We start from the raw sequence: 15,727 nt of genomic DNA on the forward strand, positions 1-15,727 counted from the left end.
AGTAATTGATGTGGGCACGCCTGACATACTGTCTTGTATCTGCATTCAAATCACAACCTGGTACAATACATCAAATCTGTCTGACTGCATTCCAATTGTTTTCCATGCCTAGTTTCCACTCAAAAATATACGGTAAAGGACATGATGCATAGCTTCTTCTCGCCACATTTATTGGTGTGAAGACAAAAACAAACCTGACGTACAGTACACTTACTTTTTACATAAAAGACCAACCATAAAAGTTAAATTTTCCCAAACGGAAGACAAATTGCCAACATTACACTTTCCTAAAAACACACTTTCTAAAACTATATCCAAACTATTGAACCAAGTAAACCTTCTGTGCGTACTGCTGTTTCCAATAAGATAAACTATACATAATACACTTACGCAAAAGAAAATAGAACCACATGAGGCTCTATTTTCCAAAAAGAAGAGATAAAACAATCACAGTTTATAAATCACAATGTTTGGGGGACAATTTGGCTGCCTTTGGTTTGCCATTTCTTAAACAGAAGTCACCTCTATGTATCGTATTTCCTTCCGTTACTGTACCCCACGTGAACCGAACTGGGACTTTAAAAGCAAAGTATGTACCGAACCATGATTTTTGGCATGCCATTCCACCCCCACCACCCCAACTGTCAACATATTCTTCATTTGAAGCTTTCATTTCATGGCATCCCTGGTGCCGGTGGTGTTTCCCAGGCTTTGAGGAAGATGAGCAGGCGAAGACAAACAAGATTGTGTGCCAGCTGGGGCCCTCAATGGCTCCCAGAAGACGCCGAAACACTTGCGAGCCACAAAGAGACGCACACACACACACACATAGACTTTCACTACCCCTCCCCTTGCTTCCTTCTGCAGTCACTAAGCATGACAGAAAGGCATTTCATGTGAACTCACAGCTGTCTACGACTACTCGGTGTCACAGTGTGATGGAGCCCTTCCTCATAAGAAATGGAAAGACGAATGGAGATGTCAATAAAGTTGCTATTTAAACATGTCAGACACTTGAGTCATCGTTTGATTGTCGATTGATTGGTTTTGTTGGGGGTGTGCGTTCTAAAGCACAGCGGGGGGGGGGGGGGTGTCACACTTACGTTTATACAGTGTACAATTACTGTAATCATTAACCAGGGGACCCTCTGAGGTCCCATGAAGTGCTCCAATCTGAAATTAAAACAACATTTTTTTCCTCATTTTGTCACCGAGTTAAACAAATGTAAAAATCCCTGAATTTGTCCAACTGCCTCGCTGCGGTAAAATCGTTTTTTGACTCTCAACTCGGTGAAATCCAACACTTTTATGATTTTCTTTTTGTTTGACTTAAACATTTAACTTAACACTTAAACTATTACTACATACCCACCTAAATAAATGCTGGAAATGTTCACCTTCCAGCACCATTAATAACGCTAAATGTCCAATTAATTTTCACTGATATGAATGAAGCTCCAATGGCTGCCAATGAGTTACTACTTCAAAATGAAATGAACGACTACATTCCATTATTCTGCCCAAATGAACCCTATTTTTAATTCAGAGGAAAATCTATGCTGACTGTACATCTTTATCTCAATGCCTCCAAGATAACCCAAAATCATTACTGCAATTAGGTCCTAAAAAGTGCTTGCACCTGCAAAAACTAACTGCTTCAATTGCACCATTCCCTCATGTCACCCCACAAATAAACAAGCGCAACAACAGGAATAACCAGGACATCTTTACAGTCACCAGATTATCAGCAGCACTTTGTACTTTTGCAATCATAAAAGCGACAGCAAGCATCAACCTTGCTGCCTAGGAGAGAATCTGGAAAAAAAGGCATTGATGTGACTCGTAAATTAATAGCACAGCAGAAGCAAACACAAGCACTCCCCTGGGGAAGGCAATTCACACGCATTCATCCGCTTCAGACGCATGAAATCGACTTTAAGGACCATCCCGTGCAGGATGCAGCTGAAATTGATGGTGGCGTGTCAATGAGGTGGAGACAATGAGGCTGAAAGGTAAGTGTCCCATGGTGTATCTTTTTGTGTATATAAATCACAAATATTAGCAAGACTCGTCGGAGCCATTTCACCTTTTTTATTAAGCAGTAACAACTTATTACTTTAGACGTAGCGCATGATATATGTATATATGAATCCTTGTGTACGATGATGGATGTGGCAAGGCTAATCAAATTCATTGTACAACAATCACTTGGGAATTGGCCAGCGAAAAGAAGAAAAACAAGCGGCGTGTGTTTACAAAAAAAAGCGATCGCAAATGACAAAAGCAATTTTTAAATGAAATATGAATGTAAATAATAGGCGATGTTGACACTTTTGTTGTATGTGTAGTGACCATCGTTTTAAGCCTGGCCTTCATTATAGTGTGGGTTGAAATGCAATTTTTTTAAATCATTAATTTAATTTACTTACTTTTTTTTGTATATTTTAGTCCTCTAACCCCTTATAGAGCAAGTGACTATGACGAAATTGAAAAAAACACTTAAATATTAACAAATATAACATGAGCCAATAAGTAAAGTACATCTTGACATATTATTAGTCCTACAATGCTGGTAAGTTTACAAGCAATATTCTCTACTGTCAGATTTAATTTTAGAAAAGAATAAACGAGGGCAAACCATGAAGGTAGTAAAAATAAACCTGTTTCCCAGATGTGCACACTGGCCCTTCACACACACACACACACACACACACACACACACACACACACACACAAGCACGCTGTACCCCTACATAACCTCCGAGACTATAAGGAAATGAAAAAGGATTAGCCAGACCCCGAATCAACGAAATGACTATAACCGACTTTTCAGGCTAGCCACGGGCTGCTGGCGCAAAAGCATGTTGAAGTTGACATTTCAATTGTACCAGTCATTTGCATTCCATTTGACTCCAAATGACGCCTCCTCCATCCCCATATGCCATATTAGAAATTCCGGCAGCAGGATCTGATTTCTCCATTCAAAGATGAAGGTGGGATGAGATCCAGTTTAATTAAAGGTGCGGCGGAATCCCGTCAATCTTTGACGAACACGACGAGGTCACAACTTCAATCAAATTCCTAAAGTGTCCGGAGCAAATCTTCAACGACTGCCAGACAGTCCTTACTCTGGGGGTGCTTTGCAAAGCAAAGCTTCTCACATCTAATATAACCTAGAGTTGTTTTCCTGTTCCCTTTTTATGCCCGCAGCTCTGCACATGCACTTTGACCAATTTTTTTTTTAATTTTACCCCTCATGTTATCACAAAAAAGGCCAACTGCAAAAACCTTAAAATGTAAAAAAAAAATGTATTATAGATAGGGACAAATGAATACCACTAAATGTAAAGGGATTGACTGAAAACCAACTGTGAGTACACAAAAACTTAGCAAGAGACCCCAAATTAACATATTCCCTGCCAATGACAACAACAGACACCCGGTGCTTTTAAACTAAAAAGACTGACGTCATTCAAGTGCTCATCTTTCAATGCCACTGATGGTGCCAGATGTCTAATCCATTTCAAAATTGCATCTTCTCGTTGAATCAGTCTTTAAATGTCACATATGTACATTTCCTTAAAAAAAAGAAGCATTTTTTTCTTCAAATTGTTGTTGTACATTACGATTACATGGTCATTTGCATTTTGAAGGTTCCTGAACTGGTATTTTGGCACTGGCGCATTGCTCACGACTTCTTTTTCTTTCTCTCTTTAAGCCAAAAGCTTGGCCTGCCACCTATCTTTATTAACACTATACATTCCCTCTGGATCCATAGTGTGATGAGCTCGCCCCGTCCCCTCTCTAAATGCCATTTCAAACTCATTACTTCGGGCAGCCATCCGCCCTTCACGTCGCTGACCTTGAGAAAATGGATTGAAAGGTGACAAGGCAGGAGTAGCAATTTCCATGAAGGAGGGAGCGACAGGGAACATGTTGGAGGGTGAATCTACTTCTGTTGTGGCGGCACAGCGGTGCACACATGCCACATTTGGAATGAGTCTGCTGTCCGTGTGTGTGTGTGTTAGGAATGATAAAATGACACATAGATTATGATTACAGGTTGGTTTTCTGTTGCCTCAGACAGGTGGCTATTGGGTTAGTATCCCAATATGAAATCAACCAATCCCAAAGCTGTTCGTCCAAAAATAATATTATTAAACCAGAAATGGTAAGTTTGTTATCCAACAAGCTAAAAAAATAGAAGCACAACAATGTCTGACATAGGCTTGAACTGTCAAAGGCAGAATATTGTCAGAGAGCATGTTTTGGGTCCAACTAAGCACTGATTTAAGAGGATAAATGATAAGATGAGAACCTTCATCTTGTGGGGTAATAGGACAGACAAACCATGTCTTAAAAAATGTCTGTTTCAGTCATCTTAAGGGTATCAGTGTTACTTGGTTGGCAACAGCCGGAGGAAGTCTGTCGTAAAGTTTTCAGATGGATGTAAACGATGAAATAACGCATCAATTCAATACTTAGTTGAAGCAACAACAAAAAAGTGCAACTTGGCTCCTACATCAATCTTTAAGGTAAATTTAGTCCGCCTCGAAAAACGGCTGTGCCATTCTCATGGAAAAAAAATTGACGTAACCAGCCACAAATCATATATTCTCCCCATGTTCTACAAATGTCACCTCACACCCGAGGGTGTATATATGAGCCAGTGGAGAAACAATCATATTTAGCTTGTCCACTTTTTCCATTCAATCGTCCTTTCAGGTATAACAAGTGTGTGTGTGTGTGTGTGTGTGTGTGGGGGGAAAGGGCAAGAGAGGGGGTGCTCTAAGGGGACTGTTTTTCCAAGCGTCTCGCTCCTCTTCATTTCCACGCCACGGTAGGCGAGAGTGTTTGTTTACCCACAAGCCACCAGGCCTCACTGATTGCCATCCCGACAGTAATGGCCAAGGATGAGGTCGATCAATAGCCATCTTGCACCAATTCCTCAAGCAATAACATTGAATGGGGAAAGCCATTTACTTCTACTTACCTTTGCTTTATTTTGTCTTATGGCAAGGACCGCCAGTTCTGATGAAGAACAGATTCAACAGTAGACCCTATTTTATTTCTATTGTCATGTTTTTAAGTATTCAAATATGATCAATTGCAGGGATCAGGGCAACATCGACAAGGCTAGGCGGCAAATGGACAAAAAAATAAAATGTTTTTCAAGGGTCATTGACAAGTGCACATCACTTGGAACTGACAGATGTTGCCTTCAATTCACCTTGAAGTATGACGAGATAATGTGAAAACTGAACATTGGCCACAAAATAGAATGTTGAGGAAAGTCACTGATATCTAAGTGTATTTTCCATGCATACTAACCAATGAATGTGCTTTAAAATTGGTTGCAAAAATCATCATTCTCAGACAAACGGTGCTCATGAATGGACAATAATTGTCATTCTTAACAAAAAGATGAGAGCTCTTGTTGAGAAAGTACAGAAGACAAAAGTTTGTGACAGATTTCAAACTGTCAGGAATAAACGAAAGTAACTCAAATGTATCTCAAGTTGCCCATCTGTTTAGTATTAGTGGTTCAAATATGGTAGTAAAGTCTTTGAAGGAAACCAGGAAATGGCCAAAATGACCCTAAAATGATCCATTTCAAACCAAAACCGCATACTCAAGAGATAGTTTCTCAAACTTTCCTTTTATGGGTTGACTTATGACAGACATGCTTTCCAAATATCACGTGGCTAGATGAAACTGGTAAAAAAAAAACGTTGGGTGCTCTAAGAGTTGTCTTTCTATAGCAAATCATCACATTTCAACACTGTATTTCACATAGTTACTACAACCTTCCCACTCCCTGTCCTTTTTCCACATTGTGCCGTCTAAATCTAGAATATCATATTTCTTCCGATTACCCAATACGTTTTATTGTCTGATGTTCATATGCCGTTCAGCATGACTGTGCTAGGCCACAAAAGGTTAGCCAAGGGGTCAATTTTATTTATCCAACTAAATATATCCAAGAAGGTTATGGACACTCGCAATTAATCATCGTCCTATCTGCACTTGCATGCGCATTGTTTCCAAATATACCGCCGCAGCAGCCGGATGGGCCTCTGGAGGCATCCGCGCCTCACGTCATGGCTACAATAAGCGGCGTTGGGGTGTCAGCTGTAAATTAGGCGGCGGCAAGAGACCTCACAAACGATTCCAATGACGATGAGATCCCAGGGGGGGCCGAGCAGAGGACACGGTAAGGACGCACCGGTCCGTGGAACTTTTGGAACGTTCATTGGGCGTGACCTTGAAAGCTTGCTGAGGGTGTCATTCCAAGTTTATAAGCATTGCTGCTGTGCGAAACTAGTTTTGGGGGCTGAATTAAAAAAAAAAAATAATAATAATAAAGAAACAATCCTGTTTGTTACTGGGTTCTTTACGCGTTGTGTATTCAGTGGCTGTAGACATAAGTTGTTGATTTATTTCGGGAGGAGAGGTACAAGACCTTTCCAGTAGGCCAAAACATTCCTCTAAAATAGTGTCTGTTAGCTCATTGGTTGCCCTTCACGACATAAACGTCCAATCCCTTTTGATGGGAGGGGCCAAATAAAGGTTCGTCCATTCAACACCCTTCTCCCGCTGTTAAAATTAATTGGTCCTCGGGTGTCATCACTGGAAACCAAACGAGCACTCAAAGTTAGTCCTACCAGTTTAAGTCAATTGGGTGCATATCGTTATCAATGGTAGTTGATTAGGACATTTTTCCAGCACATTTTTTCCCCAAAAACCTGTGTGCACCTTGATTTCATAAATACTTTGTATAAATTGTGTGAGTTGAAATTTATATGGCAAATCGTATCGAAAAGGTACCTAAAGGGCCCCACCCCTATTTTCCAATGACATGGTCCAGTTTGGAGCACTTAAACCTCACAACATAACTAAGGCTTAACAGGACCTAATCACAACCTAACACAGGCCGGGTGTTGGGTCTCTTGAGGGGCGTAGATTGGCATATTCTTCAATGCCGAAATAAATGTGACTCAAGAAAGACACTATGATCTACAGTTTTAAACATGTTTTTTTCATGGGGGCAGAAACTGTATCATTTTGATTGCGTAAAACCTCCTTCAAACTTTATCTGTATTAAAGTGGTGAAAACAGCTGCAGCCTTTCAATGAGAGGCCTGGGACAGCTGGTGTCAAACAGACACACACACACACACACACACACACACACAAGCAGCACACCCCTAACCACACACGCAGACACACAAAGTGTCTGCAGTGCGCTTGTATCCATCCCAGGTGGAATTGTTGAACAATGGGCACAGCGGGAAGGGAATCCTGGCCAAGGTGACCTCTCCGGAGGCTTTGACCATGTGATGGAGTCACGCTGCTGGACATGTTGTCAGCTAAACTGCACACACATACAATTAATGTCTAATGCTATTTTCTGCCTGCTGCTTTATAGCTAGGCTGCTTCCAAAGTGAATTTGACCTTGTGGAGTTGAGTCTTGTGTTTGATGGTGAGACATCAAAACTTTACCGATGCATTACACCTGGGCGCAATGACTACAACTAAAGGATACAACATTTTTTTGGTCTGGTATGTACGTACTAAGGATCAGATTTGGTAGCAATCGAGCCCAAAATAGCACATTCAATCTAGAAATACGATTTACAGAAAAAAAGTGCTAGGAGATGCTTTGCTGGCACAGTGTTTAGAAACTAGAACTCAAGACATATTGAACACTATAGCAGAAATTGCACAGCATGGCCACATTACTATCAGTACTCATATTGATACTAGTATTGTTACCATTGCAAACCTAGTAATGACCACTACAAGGCTATTCAATACATTTGGCTCAATTCTGCTTGACATCAATGGCATCTTACACAAACAGGCTTAAAGAAAACCCAAATAATAATAGATAGGCGCTGGTAGAGGTTAGAAATTATAACATGTATGCGAGTCGAACGAGGTCGCAAACTCACAGGAAATCAGGATGGCGCTTTAATTACCATCAAAAACCAAGAATCTTGAACTTTCATATATATTGATCTTAATTATTTCAGCCCCAGAGGCTTCCACAAACACACAAAGTGAAAACAGAAGACTTTCTGCTCCTCCTCCTCCTCCTCTTCCTCAGACATCTTCTGAAGGAGCTTTGGCTCTCTGGGTGTGGAGGTGTTTCAGGAAAAAAACAGCCTGAGGGCACTTGGCAGAGGATTTGACCTGTTCCCTTGGAGTCGGAGCAAGAAAAAAAACACTTTTTCCCACACTAGTCACCATTGAAGGCAGGTATAAGGCCCCCCCTAACTTCTTTTTTTTTTTTTTTTTAACCCTGACCTTCATCTCACGCAGGCCCTTGAGATACAGGGTATAGAAAGGAGCCGCCCAACAATCTGGACGTTGTGGCGGGCGGCCCGCCTAGTCTGCTCTCAGCTTACGCTGGCTCCTAAAAAATAAGATAAATAATAATAAAAGAGGCCTTGCACGTCTATCATGGGAGGAGGTGAGTCTCATGGCATCACAGCTAGTCACGCGATGGTGTGTGATGCTGTATTAAGTGGGATATATAATCTGTTCCCCACTCCCCGCCGTCCCCCCGCGTGTAAACGTCCACTCGGCTCCTTTTAATGAACAGCATCCGGTTTCTCAGCACGCCCAAAAACAATGTGCACTTCTAAAGGGGGACATCCTGCCTTTGAACATGTTCACGATAGTGATGGGCGAATCAATACAAATATTGATATTAAATTAGTATAGGTCAAAGTGCCATTAAAATCAAGCATTTTAACAGCAGTTGTTACTTAGCATAATAATATACTGTCTGCTGTAGTGACCACAGTCATTGAAAGGGTTAATCATTTCATTTTATTATTTTTTTTCAATCGAGTGCCACCTCAACTAAAATAATCAAAATTTCTCTAAGGAGGGCGTGGGGGAGCGCTCAGAATTGCTGACGCCGTTTTTACACTGGAGTAGCGCCCGCCGACAATGGCGATGATTTGATGTGAGAAGGCGCAGAGATTTGATGGGAGCATGCAAATCCCCCAACCTCACCCCAGACCCCCGCCCAGTAAATCCCGACACTATATAGCCCGCAGCCTGCAGGGAGTTTAATATCTGCCGCAGTGATTAAACTGCAATGGTGAAACCAGCGTTATAGTCATAATCGGGCGGCATCCGCAGCCTGGGAATGGGTGGTGACACTTATCTGACCTGTGCTGTTGACACGCAAGGCCCAATGCTAATATTGCTCATTCATGATAACTGGCAGCCTTCGAAAGTATCGCTGCACCGTGGTCCTCACATTACTATTTTACCTATGATTCTCGAGTTAAAAATGTTAGTATCGTGACAACTATTCTCTTTAGGTGGGAATTTCCTTGCAAATTATAGTCCAGTGTGCTTCATATTGTATATGAATAAATATAGTTTTCTTGTCAAATTTGGGGGGTAGCGCTTAAAATTACATTATGTAATTCAAAAAAGGACTAAGAGGAGTAGGAATGACAAGAAAAATATGAGTGCACATTTTGAAATAACCTGAGGTAATAAGTTTGCTTGACGAATTTACATTAAAGTCATGTTTTAAGGTCTGGGTATATATCTCTATATCCATGATTTAATATTATGTATGCATTGTAAATTTGTGAACACTGATATTAATGTTAATATTATATATTTTTCTAAATGTATTTCTGAATAATGCAATGACAATGCACCCGTTGTACCAGTTGTGCGTATCACAATTAGTTTTCGCACTGTTGCTGCATCCAATCTGTTAAGTTCATGTGCCATTTATTCATCTATCTTTCTGACATTTTTTTTTTTTTTGGCTTCCGCTTGATTGAGAAGCAAAGGAAAATTCATCTTCGGAATAAAGCCACTACAAAACAGTTTATCCATGAAAATACAGTTGATGTCTTGCCCCCTTTTTTCCATGTGTGCAGACTAAATCCTCTCAGTGAGACTGCGACCAGGACCTGATCCCCCCGCCACCATCTCACTTGAGCTCTCTTGCAAATCTGCTGCCGTGTGACGGCCTTCAGCTCAGACATCCCCGCCGATTTACCACGGGTCCATCCAATTCTATTTTTCCCCTAAATATTAAAATTTGTGCACATACCCAGATGGAAAAAAATGCCTGTCACATGAAGTGATAGAATTTCAGAACTTAACAGAACATTCCATTTTTAATACAAATTTAACTGAGCCAAACAATTAATTTGTAAAGTTCTTTCATGTCACAAGGATGGTAACGCATAAATAGTTTATTCCTCAACTTAAATTGCATCATTTAGTCTTGTATATTTTTTTTCTATTCATTTTTGGAATTCTTGAAACTGAAATTTAGAGTTGCATCAAATTGTTGTATTATATGCACAAGGCAGGAACAATCCATCTTATAATGCTATTCCATATTAGAAAGTATACAGCACAATTTATTTCAAATTCCCTGATTTTTTTTAACCTTTTGATGCCACGAATAAATACAATTAGTGATGATTACAATTAGGATGAGGAGCATTAAAATATATACAATAACTAAAATGAAGTTGTCAAACCGATTTCCCATTTAAAGTGTAATTTTGATTCAAAATGAAATGTATCACTAGCTCAATTCATTTCTATGGGACTGTTTTGTTTGGATTATTGCACTCATATCTCACACACTTCTATACAGTACCATGAGTAAAGTTCACAGGGTAAAGTTATTTTTCGCTCAAACTACCCCACCCCCTTTTTTCAGAGGGTGACCTCGAATTTCCTAAGTCCAAGACACTTTGAAAGTTTGTTTTTGGACCCTTACAAAGACAACACTTGCCTTTTTTTTAAGCCCCAATGACGACAGCAACAGCACACGTGTACTGCTGTGTGTTTACTCAGATGTTGCGCCTCTCTCTCTCACCAAAAAATGCCTTTTTATTGGCCGCCGATCTTCTCTCATCGGTCCATACGTGATTTCAAAGCAAGATAAGGCAAAAATGCAACCTTAACATGAACTTGCCGTGACCCTCACCTGACCGACGACGACTATGGTCTCACTCCATTGCTAAATAAGTACAATGTGTGCCCAAACCCACGAGCCAATCTTCGTTGAGGAGACGTGCACACACCCCCGGTGCTTGTTTTTGATGCTATCAAGAGTTTCATTAGTGTGACTTAAGTGCGTGCTTGGCAAAAGTGCAAAAGTATTGAGATGCCTTTGAGACATCGACAGATACCGAGGGGACAAGTTCACGGGTACGGCGGAGTCAATGTGTGGGAGATCAGTATAGAGTGCCCCTCTTTGTTGTGAGGTAAATTATTATTTTGATAAGTCTCAGTATATTGGCACAGTTTATTAAAATATAATCCAAATCTACAGGAAAGTCGCCTATGGGAGCATGTAGACAGCCCTATAAATATGACTGGTTTGTTTTGAACTCTACATTTTAGAAATGTATGATCAACATTAATAAAGTCTAATTATAGATTCAGAAAACATTGTTTAAAGTATTTAAAGAGGTTGGGTAAACTCATTTTTGATTTGAAGTGATACCTTTTCTGTAAAAAGGTAAAAATGAGGGGTTATATTCAGTCATAGTTGATAGACTGGCAATATGTAGGAAGTGTGTACATCATCTATGCATGGTTAAGTTAAATCAAAAGCTATTTGTTTTGACTCTTTCGGTAAAGAAGGTAAGGTACATTCCAATTGCGTTTTTAAATGTTTGTTTTGCATGTATGTTGTTTTTCCGACATGTGTCAATCAAATCCATCACGTGAGCTGTCTGTCAGGTTTAGCACTACTCTCTCCTCAATGTTTTTGCAAAAACAGATCCGATTGCGCCTCAAACATTGAACTGCCGTGGCTTTTGATAACAACGCAATAATTCAAAACAAATGATGGCAGCCTTTGATGGGAGCACTTTTTTATGGGTCACGGAGACTCGGCCCGGCCGCTGACATCTGGTTGATTTTATCTCCTTGAACTTTATCCTCGGAAAAAATTTACTGGCACTCTCAGACGGAGGAGGCATGTTAAGAGGCGGACCCACGGACTGAAGGACCAACGCGTGAGATTACTCGCAAAGGGATGGCATCTTTTACGCAACAATGGAGGACAAAGTATCCTCAGGTTCAGTACAAACATGGAAAATCATACATGATAAAACAGCAATAATTAACATACAGAAAGGTAGACGCCTGCAATTGAACCCATGATCTACATACTATTGCACTATATTTTGCCAAATGAAAATAATAAAGCTAATGCCTTTAAATATGCCTTGTATAGCTGATACACAATTATAAAAATATTGAAGTAGGTGCTCAACAAGTGACTTCATTCATAAGTTCATAAACACATACTTAGAAACCATAAATAATGATTTTTAAGATTGAAAGCTTCATGATAACACCTCAAAATGATGTGCTGTATGGCGTCAAAAGGTCATCATCTGAGCGATTACAGGAATAAAGCGTTGATTCATCTCCTCACCGTAGCTCTTAGCAACACGTGTGAACCAAAGACTCCAAGTAACCCAAACCGGGCCTTCTTAATTCTTAAGACCGAAGACTACGAAGAGGAGACCTCGGGGCCGTGGTCGGAGGCGCACGCTAAAGCCGCGGCCCAGCCCGGGAGATTCCCAGCCTCTTTAGATGCCTATAACTCATCCCGCTGGCCCGCTTCTGAAGGAAGACGCTCCCCCCCCTGCTTCCAATCCCAGGGCCTGAAATATCCTTTCAAAGGCCTCCGGCTGGAGACAGATATGTAGGTGTTTTAGATAAGGTCGGAATTGCATTAAAGGCTTTTTCCCCATGAAAGCCGTCGCTATCTTTTTTCGCCCTTTCCCATAGACTTGAGAGGGGGGCGGCGAAGCGCTGCGGGACGCTTCTGTGCTTTCTGTGCGTTTGCGGTCAGTTCGCAGCTCATAAAAAAAAGCAGGCCCCGCACAAACCTCCGTAACGAAAAAAAAAATACAAAATTTAATCATGCAGCGCCATGGTAGTGCTGCAGAAAAGCTTTCCAAAGAACTCCACAAGTCTCTGAACCAAGTTTTTGGAGGTAAAGAAAAACAGACCAAGCAATTGGCCAAGTGCTCTGCACCGGTATAATTACAAAGTATTACGTATGACAAGTTGACAATTCCGAGTGATTAAAATCCTAAAAGATGGGAGATTTTTGCGAAATGGCAGCGCTCAATTAAAAGCTCGTTGCGCAAACCTCAAAGTGGGAGAATAAAAATAAAAAAGAAGGGGGATCTGGAGGAAAGTGTCCCGTAATGAGCATTGACAGGAAGTCTTTAGTAGATTAGCACATAGTATAATTTTGACAAAATTAGGTATCCAAGTTTGCTCAAATGATAGTATTGCCTTAATATACTGTATAGCATGGCCGTGGGGAATGAATTTAACCGACAAAACTGGCAGCATTAGATGAAGAATCAAAAGGTCTATAGTGATCAGAATGAGAAGTTGAACACCAGACACTCGCTGCCTCAAGACAGAATAGGAAACATTGTAACCGAGTCCTTTCTGGCATTGCTTCTTGAGAATTACAGGGAGTTGTACTTATTATGGACGGAATTACTAAACTGCATGTAAAGCTTCTCATTCTGGTCGCTACAGCTCTGACACTTCATTGAGGTAGGTGCAACATTGCAGAATTATAGTACTGAAAAAAAGATATCTATATATATTTTTTTAAGATGTATATATAATATGTGTAGATCAAAAAAGACAACTTTGATTTACAAAAGTATTCTACATTTTGTGTCAGTATGTTGTTAAAATTGGAACTCAATATGATCATTATACTATTGCTAAAAGAAGCCGTCTAATGGTGGACTAAGACATGTAACGGCATTCCCAACTTATTCCACTCACTCCTCCTCCTCAACTTTCTAATTATACCCGCTGCATCATTTTCCCCAGCGGACCGACTGTTGTGTGTGTGTGTGTTGTTTATATTCGCCAGCTTAGCGATTAGTCGCCTGGTTCCCTCCGCTGGTGCCGCCGCATATAAACCTTCTGCTCCCAGGGGGCCCTGCGACACGCTTTTTCTTTCAGATCATCATTAACGGAAGCAGTACTGGAGTTTGGCCGAAAAAACTTTTTACCTCGTAAAGCCTGATTGAATGTAAACTTGAATTTAACCATCATGCACAGTTTCACGCATAATCCATGAGACATGACTCTCCTTTTTGTAGCAAGATGATATTTCATCTACTATTTTGTATTCTTTCTACTCACAGGGGGACCAAAGCCTCATTGGACGTGATATGAGTAATTTATGTTATGACATAACAATATAATAATAAGAAAGGGCGTGCTGTTCCTGGTATTTCTATTCAAAACAGTATTGAATCAATTTGGGAAAATCTCAATTATCAGAAGTTAAGGTGCCATTTTGGTGACTTTTTCTCACAAGACAGTCTAATAGAGATTGAGCATATATGCTTTCATGCATGTCCCTTCATTCCAGTATCTAACTTTTAACACGAAGAAAACGCGATATGCAGAAAGCAAAAGCATAAATCTTGGTGGGCTCCGATACTGCCCCAAATAATAGCTTACGTATTTCACGCTGGGATAATTACAGACGAGTGGGGCCAAGGCCCTGTCGACACAGAGCAGGGAGAGAAGTCGCCAAAATAAAGGAGGCCCGAGGAAGTCGTACGCAAGATTACCGAGCCAGGCGTTTAATCTGATCTATTAACCTCTAAAACGTCTTCTGTTTCAAAGCTCTGGAGGTAAGACAGCTTTCATTTTCTCACCTTTTCTTTCTCGTCTTCTACTGCTTCCCTCCTCCATCTGTTGTGTAGTCGAGGTTTACTCATGGAGGAGCCCGGTTTGGTCCGGTCTAGGCAGAGATTAAGACAAATTCTGATAAGAAGTGGAAGTTGACTCTGGGCATTAAAGAGGATTAATGTGTAGCTGTGTGTGATCGTGTGTGTGTGTGTGTTTGGGTGTGTGTGTGTGGCGGGGGGGGGGGGGGGGGGGGGAGTCTTCTCGGCGGAATTCACATTAATCCAAAATTAGTACAAAAGATCAGCTACGGCCACCGAGGAGAAACTCAGTGGGGGGGCTTTAGGCCCGCTAATCAAGTCTCACTTTGGGACAATAAAGGCTGGAAGGTCAATGAGGCATGAGGGAGGGGGTGAAGAAGGCTGGGTTTGAGTGTCTTTGATGAGCAAATGGTTTAATTTACTTGCACACCACCAATAATACAAACTAATGATTTTTATTTTTGTTGTTAACATATGATCATTTAACACAAGTGGAGTTACTAAAGCCTTTTTTTCATCCCAAACCATAAAAGTGTGTCTCAGTTGAGCAAGCTTTAGATATTTCATCTTGGTGAGAATTAAGGTTTTGCAGTGTAACACAACACAAATTGTGGTCATGCCTTTGGTTTCCCTCTAAAACCTTCAAACTTTGTCATAATCTTCCTTCTTTTTATTTGCTTCTTTTCTTGCCTTAACACTTGTTGCCGGACAGAATTTGATATGTACTTTTTGACTGATATTTCATAAACTAAAATCATCACAAAGCTTTCCATATTAAAGTACAGACTTTTTTTATGACAATAATCTACATTTTACATTGGGTTCTTTGCTCAGTATAAAATACTGAGATGAGGACTATCCAGTGACCCAATAGAAACGTCTGTCATTGTTTGAGTGTGTCACGGTGAAGTGGTTGAGAAATATCTTCTCGTAAATGATGCAACGATGCACCGAGGGGTGGACGTTGATTACAGCTTACGTTT

The 15,727-nt window shown here is 40.6% G+C and overlaps 1 long non-coding RNA gene across 1 annotated transcript in view; it reads right to left on the reverse strand.

The window, feature by feature from the left end:
- The window catches only part of LOC144207744 (uncharacterized), an 84,987-nt gene that overhangs the window by 25,820 nt on the left and 43,440 nt on the right, over positions 1 to 15,727 (reverse strand). The window contains exon 2 of the long non-coding RNA XR_013328779.1: positions 14,733 to 14,818. This is a non-coding gene — a long non-coding RNA (uncharacterized LOC144207744). The remainder of the gene's footprint in view (positions 1 to 14,732; positions 14,819 to 15,727) is intronic.

Source organism: Stigmatopora nigra, chromosome 14, assembly GCF_051989575.1.
Source record: "Stigmatopora nigra isolate UIUO_SnigA chromosome 14, RoL_Snig_1.1, whole genome shotgun sequence".
NCBI classification, from domain to species: Eukaryota; Metazoa; Chordata; class Actinopteri; order Syngnathiformes; family Syngnathidae; genus Stigmatopora; species Stigmatopora nigra.